Source organism: Sciurus vulgaris (assembly GCF_902686455.1).
Source record: "Sciurus vulgaris genome assembly, chromosome: 13".
Lineage (NCBI taxonomy): Eukaryota > Metazoa > Chordata > Mammalia > Rodentia > Sciuridae > Sciurus > Sciurus vulgaris.
In genome coordinates, this window is record NC_136474.1 from 8,974,544 (window position 1) to 8,986,916 (window position 12,373).

Sequence of the window (12,373 nt, forward strand, 5' to 3'; positions counted from 1 at the left end):
TACTGAATAGAGAAAAAATAAAGAATTTTCTCTAAAAATAAGAAAAATATGAGGATATAAACTCTCACCACTCCTATTCAACTTGAAATTTAAGCCAGAGCTATCAGTCAAGAGAAGATATCTAATGGTCTACACATAGGAAAACACATGTCCACTTGTCTGTTTGCTGTTGATGACATACACCTTTATGTGGAAGATTTAAAATGTTGCATTAGTACATTTCTAGCTGATAAACAAATTTACTAAAGGAGCTGTATACAAGAACAATATACTTGAATCAATAGCATTCCTATATTGCAAGAATAAATGTGCTGCAAAAGAAATTGGGAAAAATATCTCAATCACAATACCCTAAAAAAGTACTTAGGAAAAAAAATCTAACCTGGGAGGTGAAAAACATCAACAATGAAAACTACAGAACACTCAAGGAAAAAAGTGAAAGAAGACCTTAGCAGTTGGAACTTGTTCCCATATTCTTGAATAAACAAAATATTATCAAAATTTTTATATTAACCTAGAGCAATAAACAGATTTAATGCAATCCCAATCAGTGGCATTCTTCACAACACACTGACAGAAAAGTAGTTCTAAAATTTATTTTGACAAATAAGAGTCATAGAAAAGCCAAAGCAATTCTGAATTTAAGAAAAGTGATGCTGAAAGCATCACAATAACACATATTCATTTATGTTGTAGAGTTTTATTATAAAAACAGCATTCTATTGCACCAGAACAGACCTTAAGAACAATGGAATATAAAACACAGAAAAATACACATCAATAGTGACCTGATTCAAAAAGAACAAAATGAAGATTTTTATCTCACTCCCCTTACACTAGTATTTATCAAAATAATGTGAGAATCCACATATCAGACAGAACATTTGGGGGTAGAAGGGTAAAATAAAAGTAGATTGGATTAGAGAAAGGAGGATTAAGGGGAAGGAGGTGGATGGGAATAGGACAGACAATAGAATTAAACAAATATTTTTTTCTTATGTTTCTATATGAATACATGACCTATGTAACTCCACATTATGTACAGCACAAGAATTGCAAGTCATAGTCCATGTGTTATAATTCCTCAAGCACACTCTACTGTCATGTATATCTTAAAAATTTTTTTTTTAAATCTAACAAAAAGAATAATGTTGGGGAAATGTCCACTTATGCAGTGTTCGTTGGACAGCAAATTAGTATAACCATTTTGAAAAACTGTATGACTGTTCCTTTCAAAACTGGAAAGGGAGCAACATCTGACCCAGTTGTCCCACTCTTCAATATATATCCAAGGATCAAAAATGAGCCTACTATAGAGACACAGTCATATCAGCATTTATAATAACACAATTCACAATAACCAAATTACAGAACCAGCCCACATACCCATCAACAGACTAAGTGATAAAGATAATATGGTGTACATACACAATGGAGTTTTACTAAGTCACACAGAAGAATGAAATGATGGCATTTGGTGGAAAATTGATGAAACCTGAGAACATGATTCTATGTGAATCATGCCAGACTCAGGAAGCCAAGGGTCAAATATTTCCCCTCATATGTGAATGCTAGATGAAATAATGGAAAAAAGGGGAATCCAATGAAAATAGTAGAGTCATCTGTGGAGTATAGGAAGGGGTTATAAGGAAGGAAAAAAAGTGGGATGAACAGTAGAATAAAACAAACCAAACTCTTTTATGTACACATATGAATAAAGAACAGTGAAGTTGAATTTTAAGTATATCTATAATATGCTGATTTAAAAATCTATAAATAAGGTCTTCTCTGGGTAGCAGGAAGCAACTGCCCCTGAGGCCCCTGCCACAGATGACCGGGAGGTATATTCTATGGGTGCCTTTGCTGCTCACGCCCACACGAACCACCGGAGCGCTTTTACCCAGGTGCTCCTGCTGTAGGCACCACTACCACAGCCCAGAGGTCTTCTCTTGGGGCATATATGTCCCTGATGCCACTGCTGCAGGTGCAGTTGCTGCTGTTGTTGCTGTCACAGTCACCATCACCTGAAGGTCTGCTGCTCTTGATGCTGCCTGGGATCCCAGACTGCCATGTTCACAGCTGACACCACTGCTGCCACCACTGACACCACTGCCATCAAAGCCTCTGCAACTCCCTGGAGGTCACCTGAAGGTTTCCACTCTGGGTGCTGTTGCAGTTGCAGCTACAGCTGATGTCACTGCCACTGCTGCCTCACTGCCCCACCTGCTGCCATCACCACTGACATCTGCAGCTGCTGCTGACCCTCTGCCTGCTGCCACACACTCCTGCTACTATCACTTTCACAACTGCCCAAAGGTCCACTGCCAGGTAGACACCAGGCTTTTTGCACATGGCCACAACCATTTTGAGACACTGGCCAGAATCTGGGGTTTCTTTGGGGTGCCAGAATGTTTTGCTGCCACAGTCATATTGAATTGCATCTGCCCCTGTCTGGGGACACTGGCCAGGACCTAGAGATTCAATGTCAGTGTGCCTAGAGTTTTGCATGCAACTGGGGTCTTCCTCAAGGAAATGCAAGTTTCTGCCATCTAGTTACTCTCTCTCAGGATTACTCATCCCTGGTGGTCTTTTTCCAAATGCCAGTGGCATTGAGATCTTGGGATTGCAATGTGGTCAAACCCAGGACATCTGAGGCTCAGATGGGTGAGATAGTAACTGGGTCAACCAGGACCTCTCTGGGCCAGGCAGTCTTGCTGGAAGTCAGAGAAAGGGCCAAGAAACTTTTGGATACTAGCAGACAGTTGTTCAATTTTCCACTGAGATTTATCTTATTTTTCTTTCTTTCTTCTCTGGCATCTCTCTACACCATATTTGGAGCAAGATTTTTTTCCTTTATGAGTTAGAAGACAGTGATATATGCATAGTGTTTTTCAATTCTGTTGTATATTCTTTACATTCTTATATTTTTCTTCTCTTTCTATGTATTCTTCCTCTCACCTATCTTCCTAATTTCCATTTCTCTCTTTTCTCAACCAAACAACCAGTCTGTTGGATTCTTTTCCTCTTCTTGTTAAGTTTTCCTTCTGACATCTTTCTTCCTCATGAACACCATGTCCTGCACTGATTCTTGTTCTCTCTTTGTTCATTATTTGAGATTGAAAATCTGATTGGCAATTGTTCTATTATGGACAATGAATGAACTCATCTTTACTGTTTACAGTAAGAAGACAGTGGAGGACTTGCAGGGAGCTCTTAGATTTGAGGATATACATTGTACAGGGTGTTGTTGATTTTGTTCTTCCTCTTAAAGACAGGACATTGGAAATCTTCAATGCCAGGGAAGATGCTATATTACCTCAGGACTATACAACTACATGGGAAAGCACACAAGCAACATGAAGAAACAAGGGAACAACATGCCACAGACAAACCAAGATGCCCCAATAGGAGAAGTCACTGATGACAGTAGAAGAAAGGTAGGTCTAAGGAGTTTAGAGCAAACATAGATAACCTGATCTGAAAAGTAAAGAATGGTATAAAGAGTAAAATCAAAGAGAAATTAGAGGAAGTAAAAGATCACTTCAATAAAGAGTTAGAGATTGTGAAAAAAATAAGCAGAAATCATTTAAATTAAGGAGTCAATAAATCAAATTATAAATTCAATGGAAAGCAGCAACAGTCTAGACCATTTGGAAGGTAGAATCTCAGACAATGAAGACAACATATCTAATATTGAGAAAAAGTCATCCATGCAGGGAACATAAGAATCCATGAAGAAAACTTCCAAGAATTATAGGATAACATGAAAAGACCAAATGTAAGAGTTATCAGGATAAAAGAAGGAGCAGACATAAAACCCAAATTAATGCACAATTTTTTCAATGACATGATATCAGATAATTTTCCAATTCTAAAGAATGAAATGAAAATCAATACAGGTGACTTACAAGAACCCAAATATACAAACTACAGCAGACCCACACCAAAAACATTATAATGAAAATGACTAAAATACTGAATAAGGATGAAATCTTAAAGTCCATGAGAGGAAGAAAGCAAATTATGTATAAGGGAAGCAAATTCAGATCTCAACTGATTTTTCAATCCTGATCCTCAAAACTAGGAGGTCATGGAACTTCATAATCAAGCTTGGAAAGAACACGGATGCCAACCAAGAATTGTTTTTAACTTTTTTAAATTTGTTCTAATTAGTTGTACATGACAGTAGAATACATTTATATATTTGGATAGATCATACATAGAGTGTAATCTCTCATTTTTCTGATTATACATATTGCATCATATCTGTCACATTAATCATACATTTCCATGAGGTAATAATGTCTGTTTCACTCTATCATTCTTTCCCCTACTTCTTCACTCCCCTCTGCCTAAAATAAAGTAACTATTTTCCCAATCCCCCCTTTATTGTGAATTAGCTTTCATATATCAGAGAAAACATTCATCCTTTGTTTTTTGGGGAGTTTGACTTATTTTACTTAGTATGATATTCTCTAACTCCATCCATTTACCAGAAAATGCCAGAATTTTATTCTTCTTTAAAGCTAAGTAATGTTTCATTGTGTATGTATATATTTATGTGTGTGTGTGTGTGTGTGTGTGTGTGTATCACATTTTTGTTTTCCATTCATCAGTTGAAGGACATCTAAGTTGGTTTCATAGTTTTGCTATTGTGAATTGAGGTGCTATAAACATTGATACAGCTGCATCCCTGTAGTATGTTGATTTTAAGTACTTTGGGTATAAACCAAGGAGTAAGATAAGTAGGTCAAATTGTGATTCCATTCCAAGTGTTCTGAAGAATCTCCACACTGCTTTCCATAATTGTTGCATGATTTTGCAATCCCACAAGCAATGTATGTGTGTATCTTTTCCCCACATCCATACCAACAATTAGTGCTGCTTGCATTCTTGATAATTGCCATTCTCTTTGCAGTTAAACAGTCTTGGAATCATTGGACATAGAGACCTAAAGTGACTTCTTACTTGCAGACATATCTGTCCAGCCTTATGGGTGCAGGGAAAGTTCTCACTTTCTTTGGTCTTCAAATGTTTGACATGCTAACACAGACAAATTTAAACTTATTTTTAGACAGTAGCCCGCATCTGCCCCTCAGCAGCATCCTGAAACACTTCAGTTTTTCCATGAATACTGATTCATCAGACATGGAGACACAAACTGAGGTTATATTCTCTGCTAAAAATCAATCTGCTCTGGAGAGCAGAGTTAAGTTGAACAGTATAGAAACACAGACCATGGGTTCATGTTTTGAAACATTGGGGAGTTTCTTCTTCAACAGCAATGAGATTAAGACAGCAATGGATGATGTTCTTTGGGACACTTTGGCATGAAACACAAATGGAGTCTCAGTTCAGCTCTGTAGAAATTCGGACTTGTGCTGGGCTGCATGCAGTCACCAAATTCTAAAAGTGAAGTCCAGGTTGGATGACATTTATTATTTTTTTTCCATATGTAGAAAATGGGGAACAGGGACAACAGCATTACCTCTGTTTTATGTAGTTGATGAAGCAGTTGCTTATAAAAGGAAACGTTTGTATAAATGTGAGCGTATTAAAAAAATGTAAGATGTTCATCTAATAAAGGGAGAAACTAAATGAAATTAAAAGCCAGAAATAAACCAATATGACTGGGAAAACAAGTCAAATTTTAGGAATAACCTTGAGTATTAATGAGCTAAACTCATAAGTCAATGGATGTAGATTTGAAAGTTATAAAACAAGACCCAACAATATGGTCTACAAAAGACTAAACACATAGGCAAAAACATCCACAGGCTGAAAGTGAAAGAATGGGGCAAAAATATCACTCACATGGATTACATAAACAACCAGAGGTTTCCATCCTCATATCAGATAAAGTGTACCTTAAACCAAAGTTAATCAGAAGGGACAAAGAAGATTATTTCATTCTACTGAAGGAAATTACACAGCAGCAAGAAACAATGATTGTAAATATTTGTGCTCCAAACAATGGAGCGTCTATGTACATCAAAAAATCCTTCTCAATTTCATAAATTAACTAGACCAAAATTCAATTATACTGGGTGACTTTAACACATTTCTTTCACTACTGGACAGATGTTCTAAATAAAAACTATAGAAACTATAGAATTAAATAATACAATCAATAATTTAGACAAAACCTACATATATAGAATATTTGATCCATCAACCAGTGAATACACTTTTTTCTTGGAAACACATCAATTCTTCTCTAAAATAGATCATACCTTACACCACAAAGTAATTCTTAGTAAATACAAAAAAATGGAGATAATACCTTCATTCTACTAGATCGTAATGGACTCAAATTGGTAATCAAAGATAAAAAATGGAAGTTACTCTAACCAATGGATATTAAATAATACACTGTTGAATGATGAATGGATAGTAGAAGAAATCAAGAATTAAATGCAAAGACACTTAGAGTTAAATGAGAATACTGATACAACATACCAAAATCTCTGGGACACTATGAAGGCAGAGAAAATTTATTGCATTCAGCTCATTTAAAAAAAAAAAAACAAAGTCAACAAATAAAGGACCTAACATTACATCTCAAAACCCCAGAGAAAGAAAAACACACCAACACCAATGAAGAGTAGAAGGGAGAAAATAATTAAAATAAGAACTGAAATCAATGAAATTGAAACAAACAAAAAAAAAATCAAAAAAACATAAAGTTGGTTTTTGAAAAAAATCAAAAAATTGATAAACCCCTAGACACACTAACAAGAGAAAAAGAGAAATCACAAATTAAAAAATACATGATGAAAAGGAAATGTCATAACATACACAATTGAAAAACAGAAGATAACTAGAAACTATAATAAAAATGTATACTCCAATAAAATAGAAGATATTGAAGACCTTGACAAATTTACAGAGATATATGGCCTACCTAAACTGAATCAGGAGGTCATACATGATATAAACTGAACAATTTCAAGTAATTAAACAGAAAACAACATTAAAAGCCTACCAATTAAGAGAATCTCAGGACCAGAAGAATTCTCAGCTGAGTTCTACAGGAGTTTCAAAGAATTAACAACATTAATCCTTAATATCTCCATGAAATAGAAAAGAAGGAACCCTTCTAAACTCATTCTATGAGACTAATATCATCTTGATTCCAAAACCAGACAAAGACACATTAAGGAAAGAAAATTTCATACCAATATCCCTGATGAACATATACACAAAAATTCTCAATAAAATTCTGGCAATTTGCATACAAAAATGTGTTAAAAGGATAGTGCATCACAATCAAGTGGGGTTCATTTCAGGGATGCAGGGTTGGTACAACATATGGAAATCAATAAATATAATTTATCAGATCAATAGCCTTAAAAACAAGAATCATAGGATCATCTTAATAGATGCAGAAAAAGCATTTGACAAAATACAGCACCCTTTTATGTTCAAAACACTGGAAAAACTAGGGAAGGTAGGAACATACCTAAACATCATAAAAGTCATATTTCCAAAACAAAGAGCAACATGATTCTAAGTAGAGAAAAATTGAAAGCATTCCCTCTAAAAACTGGAAAAAGACAAGGATGACCTCTTTCACCATTTTTATTCAACATTGTCCTTGCAACTATAGCCAGAGCATTTACACAGAAATTAAAAGAAAAAAAATATATATATATATATGTAAAAAATAATTCAAAGTATTACTTTTTGACAATGATATAATTCTATATTGGGAAGATTAAAAAAATTCTACCAATATCTTATAGAAGAATTAAATGAATTCAGCAAAGAAGCAGAATATAAAATAAATATTCAGAAATCAAATGCATTTCTATACGTCAGTAATAAACCCACTGAAAAAGAAATAAAGAACACTACCCCATTTACAATCACCTTAAAAAAAAAAAAAAAACAAAAGAGTTCCGGCCGAGAGCGTGGTGAGAAACGGAGTGCGGCCTGCTCTCCGGGCCCTCTGGGGCCCTCCGGCCTTAGGCCGGCGGGTGAGCTGGGGGGCCCCAGGACAGGCCGCGGCCTCTTCCCTGCAGACTTCCGGAGCTCCCGCTGCGACTGCCCACTGGCTGGCCCTGCCTGTGAAGGACCTGCGAGCCTCTTCCCCTGGCTGGATGACCCGATGGCAGCGGCGACCTGTCGGATCCCGGCCCCGGACCCCGCGGGCGGCCGGGTCTCGGGGCCCAGTCCTGTTAGTCCCAGCCGAAGCCGCTGCAGAGCTGGTGGCGCCTTTGGGTGGCGGCAGGCGTGGCGGGCGAGAAGAATGGCAGCCTCCCGGTCGCCGCCGGAGGCCGGCAGGGGCTTCGAGGGCCCTCGGAGGTGAGTGGACGCCGGAAAGCTCGGCCACGCCTTGGACAGAGGAACCGCCCAGACGAGGGCCCTCCGCAACCGCGCGGGGCAGCTCCTCGAGACCGCGCCTGGTCCGGACAGGCGAACAAAAGCCTTAACCGCCCCGGAAGGTGAGTGAAATCCCCGAAGACGACCACGGGTGGAATGGTTAGAGGCCTAGGCGGTTGGTGTGCGTTCTCCCCGAGAGAAGCCGTCCTCACGTGCGTGGCCGCCACCCTGGGGAGATGTCCTGGCCTGTGTAGAAGGCCTGTGTATATACTATGAAAAAGCTGCTCTCAACTTGCCCCATCCTGTTACAACGTGTGCTGCGTCTGGACATCTCAATGTGAAGAGGTTGCCGAGGTCTGATGGTTAGAAAATAACGTCTTGCAAATGGCCTTTTGTTTTTAAAAATCGGAAATGTCTTCTGCAAGTGGCTTTGGAATGGATTCCTTAGCCCATCTCTGGAGCTGCGCGTGTCCACGCTTGTAACGGGGGTTAGAGGACGTGGAGAAGACTGACCGTGAGGGAGAGGAGGTCCTGTGCAGACTGGTTTTATGTAAAAGACATTTTCCTCTTGTAACCATTGTTTTGTGTGTGCATTTTATTCCTCATTACTGTATAGATAGTTGTAAATGATGAGTACTTTTTTGGAAATATCTAGGCTTTCTAGATGTTCTAAAGTGCCTGATATATGGTAAAAGTAGAAGGTAACATACAACACGTTTTGTACATTTCTTTTTGTTAAAATTCTTAAGAAATTTTTTTGGGGGGGCAGTAGCCAAACCCCCTTTTGAGTCATACAGAGTTGTGTGCTGGTCCTTGGGTGTGCCTACGGTGGGCTAAGACTTGTACCTTATGTCTATGGGTTTTGTTTTACTTTGCTGTGTATATAGTGTATATAAAGGACAAATGAATCCTAATCTGCATCTAGTCTGTCTAGATGTTAAAGAGGTTGCCAGTGTATGACAAAAGAAGAATTAGTAAACAAATTTTGTATGTTTTGTGTTAAAATTCCTAGGAAGGATTGTCTTCTGAAAATTTTGAGCATTATAGCCCACTGGGTCAGTGACAGGCCAGAATGCTCATATTTTGAAGACATTTTAAAATTAGAACTATTGTTACATGTGTACAGTTTATTCAAGACTGTCCTGTACATAGTGGACAAACTGAGTCCTTACTTGTAACATCTAGTCTGGCTAGATGTTTAGAAGTGCCCGATGTATGTTAAATGTAGAGATAGTAAAATATCACTTTGTAAATATCTTTTTGCTGAAATTCATATGAAATAGTCTTTTGGGGAAGGGAACTGTTAAACCACCTCTGTGAGCAGTATAGTACTGTCTGCACTTGTTCGGTGATGTGGAGGAGGTGGGAGGGAAGCAATTGCAAAAGGTAACATGTTAGTGTGTTCATACTTGGGAAATTTTCAGACATCAATTTTCTTTGTTTCGTGCATTTCGTTTTGCTGTGTATATAGTGTATATAATGGGCAAATGAGTCCCAGTTTTGCAACATCTAGTCTCTAGATGTTAAAGAGGTTGCCAGTGTATGACCAAGTAGTTAGTAAAATTAGCACATTTTGTACACTTTGTGTTGAAATTCATAGGGAAGCTTGTCCTCTGTAAATGACTTTTGAATATGAATTTGTTCAGCCATCTCTAAGCATTACATATGCCTGTAATTGTCCACTGGACTGAAAGATAGAGGGATGTGAGGACAGAAAGGTTCAAGGACAAAATGGTCATATTAGAAAATACCTCAGATTCTAACCATTGCTACGTGTGCAATTTTATTTACCAGTGCTGTGTGCATAGTGGACAGGTTATTATGTGGAATATCTAGTCCTTCTATTTATTTAGAAGTGCTTGATATATTTAAAAGTAGAAGTGGTAGAATTAAAACTTTGTAAATAGCTTTTAAAAAGTGATGGGAAATACTGTTTGGGATTGTTAAGCCACCTCTGAACAGAATACTGTCTGTACTTGTTCACTGGGTTGAGGGAGGTGGGAGGGAAGAATTTGCAAGGGTGTTTTGGTAAGAGTGTGCTAGAAAACTTCAGCTTACCCATTGCCCTGTGATGTGCATTTCATTTAACTTTGCCGTGCTGTATATATTGTATATATACTGGACAAAGGAGTCCTAATTTTATAATATCTAGTCTCTAGATATTAAAGAAGTTGCCAATGCATGACAAAAGTAGAGTTAGTAAACTAACACATTTTGTACACTTTGTGTTAAAATTCATAGAAAGGCAGTCTTCTGAAAAGGACTTTCGGAAGTGAAATTGTAACTTATCATGTGACACTCATGTGGCACGTGACATAGGAGAAAGAAGTGGAAGAAATGAAGGATACTAGGCCACAGTGATCCTACTTAGAAGACACTTTCAGATATAACCATTGTTACATGTGTGTAGTTTATTTAACACTACTATGTACATAGTGGACAACCTTAAGTCCTTATTTGAAACATCTAGTCTTTCTAGATGTTTAGAAGTGCACAAAGTATGTTAAAAGTAGAGGTAGTGAATAAAACATTTTGTAGGTATCTTTTTGTTAAAATCCATAATGAAATAAACTGTCTTTTAGAAATGGAATGATCAAAACAGTTCTCTGAGCAGTACACATTGTATTTGTGCTGTTCAGGGAGGAAGAAGGAAAAGAAAATGCACAGGGCTTTATACCAATGTATTTTCTGTGAAGCAAGATTGACCATTGTCTCTTATATCTGAGTTTTGTTTTACTATGTAAATAGTGTATATAAAGGACACAAGTCCTAATTTACATCTAGTCTATCTAGATGTTAAAGAGGTTGCCAGTGTATGACAAGTAGAGTTAGTAAACTAACACATTGAGTACACTTCATGTTAAATTCATAGGAAAGACTGTTCTTAAAACCACTTAGGAAGTGAAATTGTTAGTCATCTCTCAGCATTACAGATGCATATATCTGACTCCTGTGTTGATAAGAGACTAGAAGGGGAAGGGTTCTAGGCCAGAATGTTCTTGTTTGGAAGACACTTTCAAATTATAGCCTTTAAAAAGAGGGGTTTTGCTTCAGAGTGTAGCCTTTGTTCAGTAAGTTGCGGTTTATTCAGTGCTACTGTATGTATAGTTTAAAACTTAGGTCCTTGTTGGAAACATCTAGTGTTTCTAGATGTTTAAAGGTGCACAACACATGGTAAAAGTTGAGGACTAAAGTAATGCCTTTTAAGTATTTTTTGTTACTATATAGGAATGGTTGCCATGTAGGAGAATGGAATTGTTGAACTTGATGTCTTGGAGAATACGTGGAAGATTCACTGGGTGGTGGTTGGGGGAATGAGAAAGTATGCATAGAGAAGCACTCTGTGCCCTTAGATTAGTTCCGATTGTCTAGCCATTGTTATATGTGCATTTTAGTTAGTATTGCTGGGTTTTGAAGGATAAGTCCTAATGCCCAAAGTTTGTTAGAAGTAGCAAAATAATCCCTATATAAATATCCTTGTTAGTTTTTAGGAAGAACTGTCTTCTGGGAATGACCCTTGTTAATCCACCTCTTGGAGCTGGGGGTAGTCCTGAATTTAGTCACTGAAATGGTGCTGAGGGAGAAGAGGAAGGGTGAGGGGACGTGCTCTTTGCTAGTAGCTCCATATCTGGAAGGCAGGTTTAGATTATAACCGTAGATCTATATGCATTTTGGTAAAGTCCTTGTGTTTATTGTGTACAAAGTTCATACTTTATTCCACAACATCTAAGCTTTCTAGATGTCCTGAGGGTAACAGTGAATCATAAAAAGTAGAGCTAGTCAATTAGCCAATTTGTAAATAACTTATATAATTGATAGAAAAGATGCATCTGGGACATGGAATTGCTTTGTCTCTGGGCTATGTGTATCAGGACTTGCTCGTTAGGCTGGCAGCAAACGGGCACAGGGGTGCACACAGGGAAAGACAGGAGCAAGTGCTCAAGGATTGACATTTCCATGTGAGCCACTGGTGTGTGCACCTTCTGGCTGTACTATAGAAATACTTTAATTCACTGGGAAATGCATTCTTGCTAATACTTTAGTAGAA